This window comes from Protopterus annectens, chromosome 3.part1, assembly GCF_019279795.1.
Source record: "Protopterus annectens isolate FY-2018-M chromosome 3.part1, PAN1.0, whole genome shotgun sequence".
In the NCBI taxonomy this organism is placed as follows: domain Eukaryota; kingdom Metazoa; phylum Chordata; order Ceratodontiformes; family Protopteridae; genus Protopterus; species Protopterus annectens.
The window spans coordinates 474,484,345-474,496,844 of record NC_056732.1 but is presented as its reverse complement, the minus strand read 5'-3'; the positions used below and the strand labels follow the sequence as shown (position 1 = coordinate 474,496,844).

At 40.6% G+C, this 12,500-nt stretch overlaps 1 protein-coding gene across 1 annotated transcript in view; it reads right to left on the bottom strand.

Annotated features, from left to right (window-relative positions):
* The window catches only part of DEPTOR (DEP domain containing MTOR interacting protein), a 1,242,917-nt gene that overhangs the window by 431,283 nt on the left and 799,134 nt on the right, over nucleotides 1–12,500 (bottom strand). The window lies entirely within an intron of this gene.

Below are 12,500 nucleotides of genomic sequence, written 5' to 3'. Positions count from 1 at the left end.
ACAATAAACATTCCATGGTTCCACTAACTCATTCTGTGGAATCTCTAGACATTCCCACACAAGCTAAGAGATATAATCCCTACAGTGTGTCCTGGATCTGCCTTGAAGCCTTCTTCCAGTGGACTGTACCTGATAAATATCCCCTGGGGGATGACCTTATTGCACTCTCCCAACATGCCCAAACCACCATAACTGACCCCTCTCAACATGAGGCTTTAGTTTTTGTACTTTGAAATTCTCCTGGATTGCCAAGCTCCTTACATGGTGTTGCAGACTGAACCCAGATATCCTACAAAGGACCCTGGATACATGAAGTCAAAATGTTCTATTTGACTGTGCACAAAACAGCATTCTCTCCTTCTGATGTTCCTTCCAGAAGTGACACTATAAGGGTGTTTTTTTGGTGAAGAACAAGAAAAGCATAAAGGAGTGGGAGGAGAGAAATAAAATATTCAATGTCCAGCTATGGGTTTCTGAAAAGGGTCCACATCTGTGTCATAATGGGAACCTTTTGTTTTCTGATTTCTTGAAAGCTTATGATATATTCTCATGAACAGCACTGTAAAAATTAATATTTGCAAAATGTGAGAAGTGAAAAGAAAGCATGTCTGGTGGCTTTGAATCTCAACTCTTTGATTTTCTTTAATCCTTACATCTCAACATAGGCAAAAATGAGAATACTAGCAAGCTGGCTACTGGTTTACCTGTATCTGGTTCTGTTAACTACAATATTATAGGTCTATCTGACATGCTTTTGTGATGTCTCTAAACAATATCAGAAACACTGATGACTATTCCTAAAGAATGCATTCTGGCTAACATTTTTTGAGTCTTGCAATACAAGGATGTTGTATAAATTATGTGGTACTACAGGTAAGAAGATGATAAAGGGTGGCGAAAAGACTAAAGAACAGTGTTTTTGCTTGTAGGCACAATATCATCATTTTCTAACTCCAAACAAATTACACCTTCTTTTTATTACTTGTTTCAACATCAACAAAATAATCTTCTTTCACGTTATGACTCGGACCAGACTGCAGCACTACAACAATGTCGGCTGCATAGTAAGTATGCTTATTTTGTTCTTTATTGGTATAAGGTCCATGCTAATCTATTTAACCTTTGTTTTTTTTAACCTCCAGCTGATCATCACCTGGATTCTCCTTACTGAAATGATCAATTGTTATAGGAGTCTCCCAATTGAAATTCCGAGACTTGTAAGTGTGAGCCCTGAAATTTTGAAAAAGAAATGTACAAAAGTACAGAAGAGTGAGTGTCAAACATTGTTGCTCTCCTTTAAAGTTGTTTTTTGCAGAAGAAAGCCCCTGCATCCCACCAATATTTTTGGTAAGCTCCCCACACCCTTTGGACCTATATATACCAACTCTGTGCCATGCCCTGGAAAAAAGGCAATGCGTTATATTAATCTCGTCCTTAGTATATACAAGTCCCCATTTTGGCTGATTTAGTCTCGCTAGTCTTGAACTTGCATTAATGGGTCTCAGACAATCAAATGGTTACCATTCTAGCTGTGCTTCCATTACTCATTTTTACTTTAGTGTCCCTGGCGTTACAGCTCATGGCTGTGACTGCTCCATAAGAGGCCTGGGAAGGGGAAGTAGACCATATCAAAGCAGCCAGTAGTATCACATATGCTGTCTTGCACACCTTGGCACATTTTTGTATTTCCTAACTCAGTGATGCCACTGACATCGACAGCATCACTTCATGCATCAGTTAGCTGCAGCTCTCCCTTCAAAGCTAAATTTTTGATCTGTCACACAATTATGACACTGCCCCTTTACCATAGATCTCGAAGTCCCATCTTCCCTCTAAGAGTTGGCCAGTTAACAAATAGCTGCTTCTTCCCAGCCCCCTGCCTGGCTCCTATAGCACCCAAGTTGCTAGCAAAACTCGGCTCATTTGGGTTGAAGTCAGGACACCATTCCTCCGTGGCATGAAGCTGGGGTTAGACAATCACTGGTAAGTGTTACTAAACAACATTAACATAAACACATTTAGTTTGCACAGTGCACACACACATGATGATTTATTCCCAGTCTTAGCTTTGCACTTCTTCTAACTGGTAAATATATTTACCAACACTCTTCCTTACGTTATTACAATCATTGCTGCTGACAAGAATGTCTTGCCCATACCAATCAACGAATGCTCCTATAAATAACTACATATGTTACTACCTCATTTACTTTTCCATTCCTTACCTGCACATTTTTCTTTATGCTTCATGGCTCCACGGCTTGTCAGCTAACAGTTTCCCTACCTCTGTCATGTCATCCCTTGTTACATTTACCCTTACTAAAATTGTTTCTTGTTAATCCCCTTGCATTCACTCCTTCCTTCAGTGTGCAGAATGCATGACTGATAAAACTAGAGAATAATATATAAGGAATACACTCAGGAAATGTTTTGTGTTTGTCTTCTTTAATGCTTTCATATATATATATATATATATATATATATATATATATATTTTTTTTTTTTTTTAATTTTGTCCTAACACTGTTAATTTCCTGGGATCACGTAAACAACAAACAATACATACAAGCAAGGTGAAGTCATGTGCGTTTGCTTCCACTCCATTCTTATAGATTTTCTACACTGTACTATTCCAAGATCACTTTAGCAGCTGACTCCAGCTAGCGACAGGAGTCACTCCAGAAGTGGGATTTTTCTTGCATTCTTCTCCTGACAAAGGCATTGGCTACAGACTGGACCTTTGGTAGCCAAGCTGCTAAGTGATTCTGAGCCTCAAGAGGTGAAGATTAAACATATACTTCTACACCAATAGACAGACTTTGTGTTTGCACTACAGTGACTATTGTGCCAACTGTTTAGTGCAGGAGTCGGTCCAAAGTATCTCACTCCTGGGCTCCTGATCTTCTGCCTTGTGCAACCTTGCATCATGCTAATTGTCTCTGGATAAGTGACATTTAGCCGTGCTTTTTCCAGGACACTTTGCATGCTCTACCTCACTGCGAAAACAACTAGTCAAATGGGCGTCTAGCTTCAATTATCATTGCCTGCAAGTGGCACTAATGCAACAATAACAGTGGCGACAACAGTGTTATCTGAAAATCAAAGACAGAAAAAAAGAGGGAAACACAGCAACTACAACATAACCTTATGGTTTCATAGTTTAGTACTAGGCTATCTGCCCTGGGGCATTTATAAGCCTAGCCATAGTGATGTGGCTTTTGCCACCCCATGTAATGGTACAAAAGTGTACAGAATAGATTTAGAATACTGTGCCTCTGTCTAGTAGTGACACAGTGAAAACCCCCCTTACATAATAGAATTAGTTTACTGTGCCTCTGTCTAGTAGTGACACAGAGATGACCCCCGGGGTAAACCTACGATCTCCCATCCACTCATCAAGATTTCTCTTGAAGAAAGTCAGTGAGGGGCTCTGCCTAACATGAACTGGGATTCTGTTCCAGAGTATGGGAAGCCTTTGAGTTATGAATATGTCCCTCCAGCATGTCCTATTCATATTTGTGCTGAGGTTTAAATCTTTAGCTCTCGTGGTTCTGATGGATTTGGATTTTTTGAGGTGGAGCATGTCCATCAATTCCTGATTGGACATGGCCTTGTACGTCAGGCACAGATCACCTCTGAGTAGGCAGTATGCTACTGAATAGAGCTGGAGTTTCTTTAGTCTGGCAGCATATGACATATGTTGGAGACCCTTGATCCTCTTGGTGAGGTACTTTTGGGGTCTCTCCAGCTGTTGCAAGTGCTGGGTGAGGTACATACCAAATGGGGCATTGTACTCAATCATGGGCCTGATAAGGGAGGAGTATAGGGGTACAATGACCTCCTTTGATCTGGATGTGAATCCCTTGATGATAAGGTGGGCAAGGTAGAAAGTCTTTCTAACCACTTTGGCAACGTGGGTGTCAAATGAGAGGTCACTATCAACTTGGGTCCCCAGGTCTCTGATTATTTTTTCCATACTCAGTGGGTTACTATCTATGTGATAATTTGTGGGTACTTTGTTTTTCCCAAAGGGGATGACTATACATTTTTTGGCATTTAGTTTAAGGCCATGACTCTGGCACCAGTTGTCCGTTTCAGTGAGGCCTTTCTGTAGGATGTGTGTATCAGCTGGTGTATCGACTATGGCGCCTAGTTTGCAGTCATCTGCGAACTTTGTCAGCCACAACCCTCCCATGTTTGCTTTCACATCTGAGAAATAAATGCCGAACAAGAGGGGTCCCAGGACAGAGCCCTGTGGGACACCACTTGTGACTGGCTTTGAGTCTGACATGGCTCCAGCGATTTTGACTTTATGGGTTCTATCCTTTAGCCCGTTTGCAACCCATCTTGTGACATATGGATTTACATTTAAGCTGTTGAGCTTGTCTATGATGCCTGAGTGGGGTATTGTGTTGAACGCTTTAGCCAAGTCCAGGTAGGCTGTATGGACTGCTTTGCCCTCGTCAATGGCTCTAGTGACTGTTTCGAAAAAGTCAACCAGGTTCAAAAGGCAGGATCTGCCCTTTACAAAGCCGAACTGGGTGGGATCAAGTGTCTGTAGGTCCCCAATGTCTCTGTTTATGACTTCCATAATGATTCTTTCCATAGCTTTGCAGACCAGGCTGGTTAAGCTTATGGGGCGGTAGTTACCAGGGTCTGTAGAGGTGCCTCCTTTGTGGAGTGGGACCACTGTTGCTGTACACCAGTGTTCAGGTACATATCCTGTAGTAAGGCTAAGGTTAAATAGCATTTTTATGTGTGGGTTTAGCTCCTCTTGGAGTTCCCATAGCACGCAACCCGGGATACCGTCAGGTCCCATTGATGCTGTGTTTTTAGCTTTGCTGAAGGCAGTTCTCACCTGGACATCTGAGATGACAGGGAGGTTACATTCAGCTGGGATAAGTATTTCTTCTTTTGTGGGTGAGGGAGGGGAGAAATTTGCACTGAACCTGTCTGCCAGAATGTTGGCAATATCTGTGGGTTCAGTGTATTTTTTGTCATTGTGAACTAACTCTGAGCATATCTGAGGGTTTCTGCCCAGGTTTCTAACATAGCAGAAGAAGGCCTTGTGGTTATCTTTAGTGTCCATAGCGATTTTTCTCTCAAAGTTGGCCTTGGATGTTTTTATGAGAGAAAGTAGCTTTCTACTAGTGCTGATCAGAGATGCCTTATCTTTATGTGATTTTGCTCTGTCGTGCAGTAGCTTCCTTCTTTTGTTATACAATTTGTTTATGGCTGGGGTCCACCAGACAGGATGCCTGCCCTTGGTGGAGAGGGTCTTGGTTTTATTTGGGATTGCATGATCCATGCATTCTTGGAGATGTCCGTAGAAAGCATTTGTGAAGGATTCAGCATTGTGGGATGTGGTTTCCACTGGCCCAGTGGGCTTAAAGGATACCATCTCAATCTTAAGAAGTGTAAAGTCAGCTTTTGAGAAGGTTTTCACTGTAGTCTTTTGTGTTGGGAGTGGAGGTGAGATATGTATATTCAGGGTGATTAGTTTGTGGTCAGATCTCACTAGTGAGGGGTATACTTCCGGTGTGCAGCACTTTGTCCCCATGTTTGTGATGATCGGGTCTAGTATATTATCTCCCCTTGTGGGAGAGGTGACTAGCTGTTCCATTGCATTTGAATTTATGAATTCCAGGAACCTTTGGGCTAGGGTGTTAGGGCTAGAATAATGCACCCAGTCTATGTTAGGGTAGTTGAAGTCTCCCAATATGATGGTGTTTGGTGAGACATTCATATCCTTCAATGTCTTCAGGAAGGCTGAATGGGGTTCCTGAGTTAGGGAGTGTGGTCTGTAATATGCTACCAGTTGTATAGCAGTTTTGCCTACGGTTAGTTGCACCTGGATGATCTCTGATGCTTCATGTGTTGCCACTAACCTGGAGGTGTGGGTGTCCTTGACGAATATGGACACTCCCCCTCCCTTTTTGGTTTGGCCCGAGTTTTGGGGCAGAAAAGCATGATACGAGGTATAGCCTGGTAGCGCTGGGGTGCTCTCAGGAGCCTTGAACCAGGTTTCAGTTACTGCACAGACATCGATGTTCTCCATACTGAGGAGTGCTTTGAGAGCCTGCATCTTGAGATTTAGACTTCTGACATTAAGCAGCATTACCCTTAATTTTTTTCCATTTTTGTTTTCTAAGGAGGTGGGTTTGTCTTTTGAGCCTTGCCTAAAAAAGGCACTATGGGGGTGGCAAGAGCCTTAGCCAATATCTGGAAGCCCAGTGGTGACAGATGCAAGCCGTCCCTTGTGAAACAGCATGGCTTGTCCAGCATGTCATCCCAAGCAGACAGACATTGGATCCCCCTAGAATGACACCAGTAATTGAGCCAATTATTAAAGCTGATCATCTTGTCTTTGTATTGTGGCATCATTCTTGGTGAGGGCAAGATGCTGCTCAGGGTCAGGGTCATACCAGCCTGGGCTACATAATCAGAGAGCTCCTCTATGTCTCTTTTCATGTAGTCCAGGGAGGTACGTCTCAGGACATTCACGCCGGCATGGACAATGACAGAGTCATATTTGTACTTGCTTTGGAGTGACCTGAGTGCGTGTGTTATGTGGCGGATCCTAGCTCCTGATAGGCAGCTCACCGTTACCCTCTCCTTGTTCAGCCTGGTAAGCGGAACGTCAGTGTGTCTGACTATAGAGTCACCTATTACTAGTGTATCAGGCATGGTGTTTGGCCTTAAGGGCTGTGATTGTTTGACACACTGATTTATTGAAGTATGTGTTGCATGTGCTATGTTTTGAGGTGGTGGATTTTTGGGTGTCTGCTTTGGGAGCCTCTGTTGTTTTGGTAAGTTTTTTATTAGAGCCTCCGAGTATGTCTTTGTGTTATTATGTGTTTGGTTTGCAGTTGTGGTTGGTCTATGTGGGACTGGGTTTGCTGTGTGTGTGGTTACCTTCTCCTCCTGTCTGGTCTTGCCAGTCCTGAGTTGAGAGAGTTCAGCCTCCAGTTTGACTATATAGTTGCATCTCTCACATGTATTTGTGTTTGTTGGGAGGAGGAGAGGGTTGTCTGTGTACATGAGACAATTGTAGCATTGTCTCAAGATTCCCAGATTAACCAGCTGAACCGGAGAGGATGCTAGTAATCTACCACTCGACATGCTAGAATATTATAAGGGAGTGCTGTGCCTTTAAGGGAAGTGGGTACTCACAGGGGTGGTAGGTGGATGTAGTGCTTACTTTAGTTTGAGAGTGCTTACTTAGAAGAGAGGTTTTGAGAACAATTGCTAGGCTTATAATAAAGCGAGTAGACTGATTATTATAAGAGTAGAGCTTTCTTAAGGGAAAATTTGAAGAGCAGACTTGGCAGAGCCAGAAAAAGTTTAACCTTGTTTAACCACAGGGAACTTCAAAAGAGCTAGAAATGGTCCAAAACAACCAATTACTACAAGCACTTGTGCTGAGGTCACTCCTTCAGGGACAGATAGGCTGCTCAAGGCTCCCCACTCCCACTGGTGAGCAAAGAAACTTCCTTCTATCCAAGTAAGGCAATGGACAACACAGGAACTACACCACAGCCCAGAATACAGCAAAGCCTATTTACTGGTCTAAACTAGTCGAGGAGAGGTGGGAAAACAAAGATTTTTTTTTGTTTTTTTTGTTTTGAGATAGAAAGCACACAGAAATGCAGGAAACAGTAATAAATCAGTTACATAGGCTAGCTCACTTTAGTGGGCAGCCTCAACAGTTAAATTTAACAAACAAACAAACAAACAAACAAATTTTCGACCAATTTTCGACCAAATGTAACTTTAAGTGCAGATAATATATAATGCAACAAACAGCTAAAAAAACAGTTTAAGCTTGTTCAAAGTAAGCAAGAGAAGGTATTTTAGGTAAAAAACAGCAAAACATGTAGTCGCTTTTTTCAGTTCTCTGCTGCTAGGACCACTCTGCAGGACCACGAGGAGCTGTTTCTGAGTAGTATAGCCAGAAAAAAACGCTCAGAGGCAGATTTTAAACAGGGATTGTGTGTGTGTGTGATTTACTTCTTTATCTATTATCTTTAACTTTATAAGTGGGTGGAATACTGGAATACACAAGATCCCTCTACTATGGAGGCTAGGGAATCTAATGCAGTTGAACGATTTGTTTAGGGTCACACACTATGCAAGAGCCAGCTGAAGTGATTCAAGCTCATGTCTGCAGTTGTGCCGCAAGGCAGTTTGAAGATCACATATTATACAAGAGAAGCTGAAATGGATTTGAGCCCAGATCTGCAGCTTTGCAGCTAAGCAGTTAACTAGTATGACATACTGCCTATTTATGAGATGATAAGTAGAAGGAAAAGGATGTTAGTCTTGACAACTATGAAGAAACGAATTTGGCTGAATGTTTCAAATTCTGATGCATTAAAATCCCGAACAGCCCAGTCAAGGCATCCACTGCCAGTAAAGGAAGACAGCAGGTTTTGCTTCCTTGCCAACTTGACTACACTCTCAGTCTGCAGTCCACAGTGATATATTCTATCACATTTACATGACCAAAACAAAGAAGCTACATCCAGTTTGTGATGCTGACAAGTACCATGCAAGATTCTGAGAGAGATCTCGGTGCTGATGTTTTATCTACAAATGGAAATACTGATGTAAAAAGGGGCCTGGACTTCTGCAAGGCTAGGGATAAATTTAAACACTGGTGTTTCAGTCTGTGACGACTTGGAAAGGGACACTGGGCCTGCTCAAGGTTAAGCATATAAAAAGGAGAAAAGAAATGGCTGCAACAGCAGAGAACAAAATTATAAATAACATTCAGATTCCTCTAACTCCCAACTGAAGTGCTAATTACTAATGCTTAAACCCATCTTTGTAAATTTGTTGGCTGAGATGACAGAATATTAATGAAGATGCCCTGTGTACAGTCTTGTAACTATTGTGCTGTTATGATTGTGTAATTTCTTGTCTAATTGCTGTCATCATGTGTTATATATTATAACTTAATGTCTGATTTCTGTGGGCATATGTTATATATTGACTAATTACTATATTCCTCTCCTTTTGCAATTCAATTATCATCTTGCTAACCTGCAAATAAGTTTACTGTCCTATAGTAATTTGTGTATTGTACTGCTCCAAAGACCCTGAGTCATGACAAAAAAGGGCTAGCAGACCAGCCCTTCCCTCCCAGTAATTAAAAAGAATATAAATAAATAAGTAAGTAAATAAGTAAATAAATAGATATCCGAATAGATTTAGAAAGAAAAAAGAAAGAAAGAAAGGCACTACTGAAGGACATTTTGTTATCGTTTTCTGTGACATCCAGTAGGAGAAGCAGGGTATAGTTATTTCTTAAAATCACAAACAAATGATACCAATAATTAGATGGACAGCCTAGATTTTGCTTTCTGATAATCTTAATTTAACATTTTTTAAAGTTTCTTTACATAGATTTCATTCAGGCAAATTAACACAAAGCTAACTTATATTCATGTAGCTAGTCTATACTTCCCCAACAAACCTTTCAAACAGACAATCAGGCCACGTTTCAAAAATACCATCTGTCAATTTGTGTGCTCCCTACCCAAAGCTAAGCCTTCCAACCCAAAATATGGGAAGTTATGAAGAGCCAGGGACTATAGTAGCTCTGTTCCAAACTCAATGGTTGACTTCCAACAAAAAGTGGAATAATACACTCTATGTAGGTTGGAAATGGTAATGTAGAGAAAGGAGACCCATGCCATTCTTTAATTATCCCACTTCCAAACACTCCCCATACTAGAAAATGTACATATCTGTGCACCTGGCAAACCTACTCCAAAATCACACCTTACAAACACACACACACAGACACACACAGACACACACACACACACACACACACACACACACACACACACACACACACACACACACACACACACACACACCATATTAAAATGCTAACTGTATAGCTGTTTTAAGCCCTATGTAGTGGCTTTGGGATTGGTAATTTATAATAAGAGTGTGATGATATAGGCTAGTTAGTGGCAGCATAGCTAGTTGGAGTTTTGTAAATAATGATATCCTTTGAATATCAAACTGATGTGTATAAGATACTTGTGTTTCAAATGTATTGGAACTGTATGACATTTGAATATCAAACTGATTTATACAGATGCTTATGTTACAAATGTATTAGAAATGTATGGCATTTGGGGACCCAGAGTTAGGAGACCAGATGAGGTTAGTCTGCCAGCCATGGAAATAATATTTTTTAGATATTACAGGGAGTAATCTCTGAGTATTGAGCACTCTGTCTTAGGCCTGACAACAAGAAGGACCATTCACCACATCATCTGCTTTGCTCTATTAAGTAAGTATGGAATAGTAATTATTTTAACTTCAGTCAGGAAAATATAGTAAAGCTTAGTTTAGATATTGTTTTTCTTTATTTATCTGAGTCTGCCCATCAATGTTATTTTCAATATTTCCTGTGAATTGAACTCTGTGGTTTACAGTAAATATATATTCAGTATTTCCATGTTCTTTTATTATTTATTATTAAATATATTTAAAATTTTATTGTGGCTGGTCCTTTTAGAAAGTATTTAACCTTTAAGAGTGCTTATATTTATTTGATGATACTGTGTGGGCCACTCCTGAAGGCCTAGCTGTCTTAGTCAACTACTGACATTTGTATTAGTATTAATATTACACAATAATTGGACATTGTTTGTTAAGGGCCTTACAGTAGCTGGCTGGGGGACTGTCTGGTGGCAGTGATTACTATCTTATAGTCTGAGCAGAAGGGGGCACAGCAGGTAAAACTGTGCCAGATTTTCCCGGTTGTGTGTGTGTGCGTGCATGTGTGCGTGTGTGCGTGTGTGTGTGTGTGTGTGTGTGTGTGTGTGTGTGTGTGTGTGTGTATGTGTGAAAATCAAATCTCACAGTTTGTGTGTCATCTATGGAGCAGGGACATGAAGCACTGGTTTCCCAGAGAGGGTGCTGGAGGACTTGGCTTGGACACTCAGCTTAGGACTTAACCCTATAGCTGTGCTAGTGGGGAGCCTTATTGGGGCCCTGGAGGGAGACAGATATAAAGAAATTCAGATCCTGGGCTGACTATGTTCCCTGTGTGCTTGTAAGAGAAATTGTACTTGGTGCAGAGAGCTGAATCTGAAAATACTGTGTGTATCCATTTGTATTCCAAGTGAACGTCCCTCTCCAGTGTCAGTGGTGAGGATTCAGGCTTCTTGATTATTGGCCCAGTGTGGAGGCATCACAAAGGGATCAACTTAAAATAGCTCTGTTATTCTAGGAGGTATGAGATGGCCATAAAATCAATGTTTTGCAGTCAATCACAAGATATAGACAATGGTTTGGGTTGCTGACTGTCCTTCAGAAGCAGCCTGTAAAGCAATGTAACAATAATGACCTGTTAAGTATATTCTACTGTCTCACACACCTCACACACCTCACACTGCTATAGAACCACACACTTCCTGCTTCAATACAGGGTACAGTTTGGGTATTTAAGTGCTTTGATATTTAATGTTATTACTTTAACTCAAGGTAGAATTGTAGTTTTCAATGTCTATGTTTATTTTTTGTCATTGAACCTAATGTATGGTTTCATCAAATGAAAACATGTCTACCATACTCATGCTGAACGATATATGCCAACATTTATTGTTTGAACTGAGTAAGTGCAGAGGGCTCCTGGAACATGACTTTTACTTGTAACAACAGCACCTTCTATCCTACCCACAAAAGCTATAGCTGATTCCAAATATACTTTCATGAAGATATATTAAATGCTTGCTAATTATGCTGGTTGCCAGTATACTACAAACCAGTGCGCCATTATGTTTACTACTTTGTATTCCTTGCCAAGGTAATTGAGGTTCTTTATCATAAATATATAGTTTAAGTCAAAATATTTCCATAAGATTGTACAATTGTATCAGGCCACAGTTATTACACCTAGGTGTCCAGCTAAAGTTTATAATGTTTATAGTTGTCTGATAACAGCAACAAAGGCAAGGTAAGACAATCTCACACAAAGAATGACTATTTTATGGTGGGAGCATGATATGGATCACCTTCTAGGTGAATAAACTTAGTCTTGTTATGTGAATAACACAGGCTGCAGAGAAAAAATGGACTTCCCTGCTTTATAGGAGAGGCATTTACAATGGTAAAACCCCTGAAAGATAGCCAAAAAAAGTTATTTTAAAATATCACTCACCAGCAGCAGGAAAAAGAAAACACAGTCTCTTTTCCAGTTTGATAAAACAGAGGAATCTTAAACATGACATTACTTGATAAATGCACTAAAAGAAAGATTCTACACATTCCACTGTGTTACATGAAAAGGTATGGTGCTACTTTTCAGCATTTAATGAGGTAATGGCTATGTCATGCCTAAGATTTGGGTGCTGTCTGTCATGGGATTCAAAAATGAAATTGCATAGAATTCAAGAGAATGAACCACAGACTTATTGCACATCTGTCCTTTATCAACACCTGAAATCATAACTTCTTTATCATAAATAAAAGTG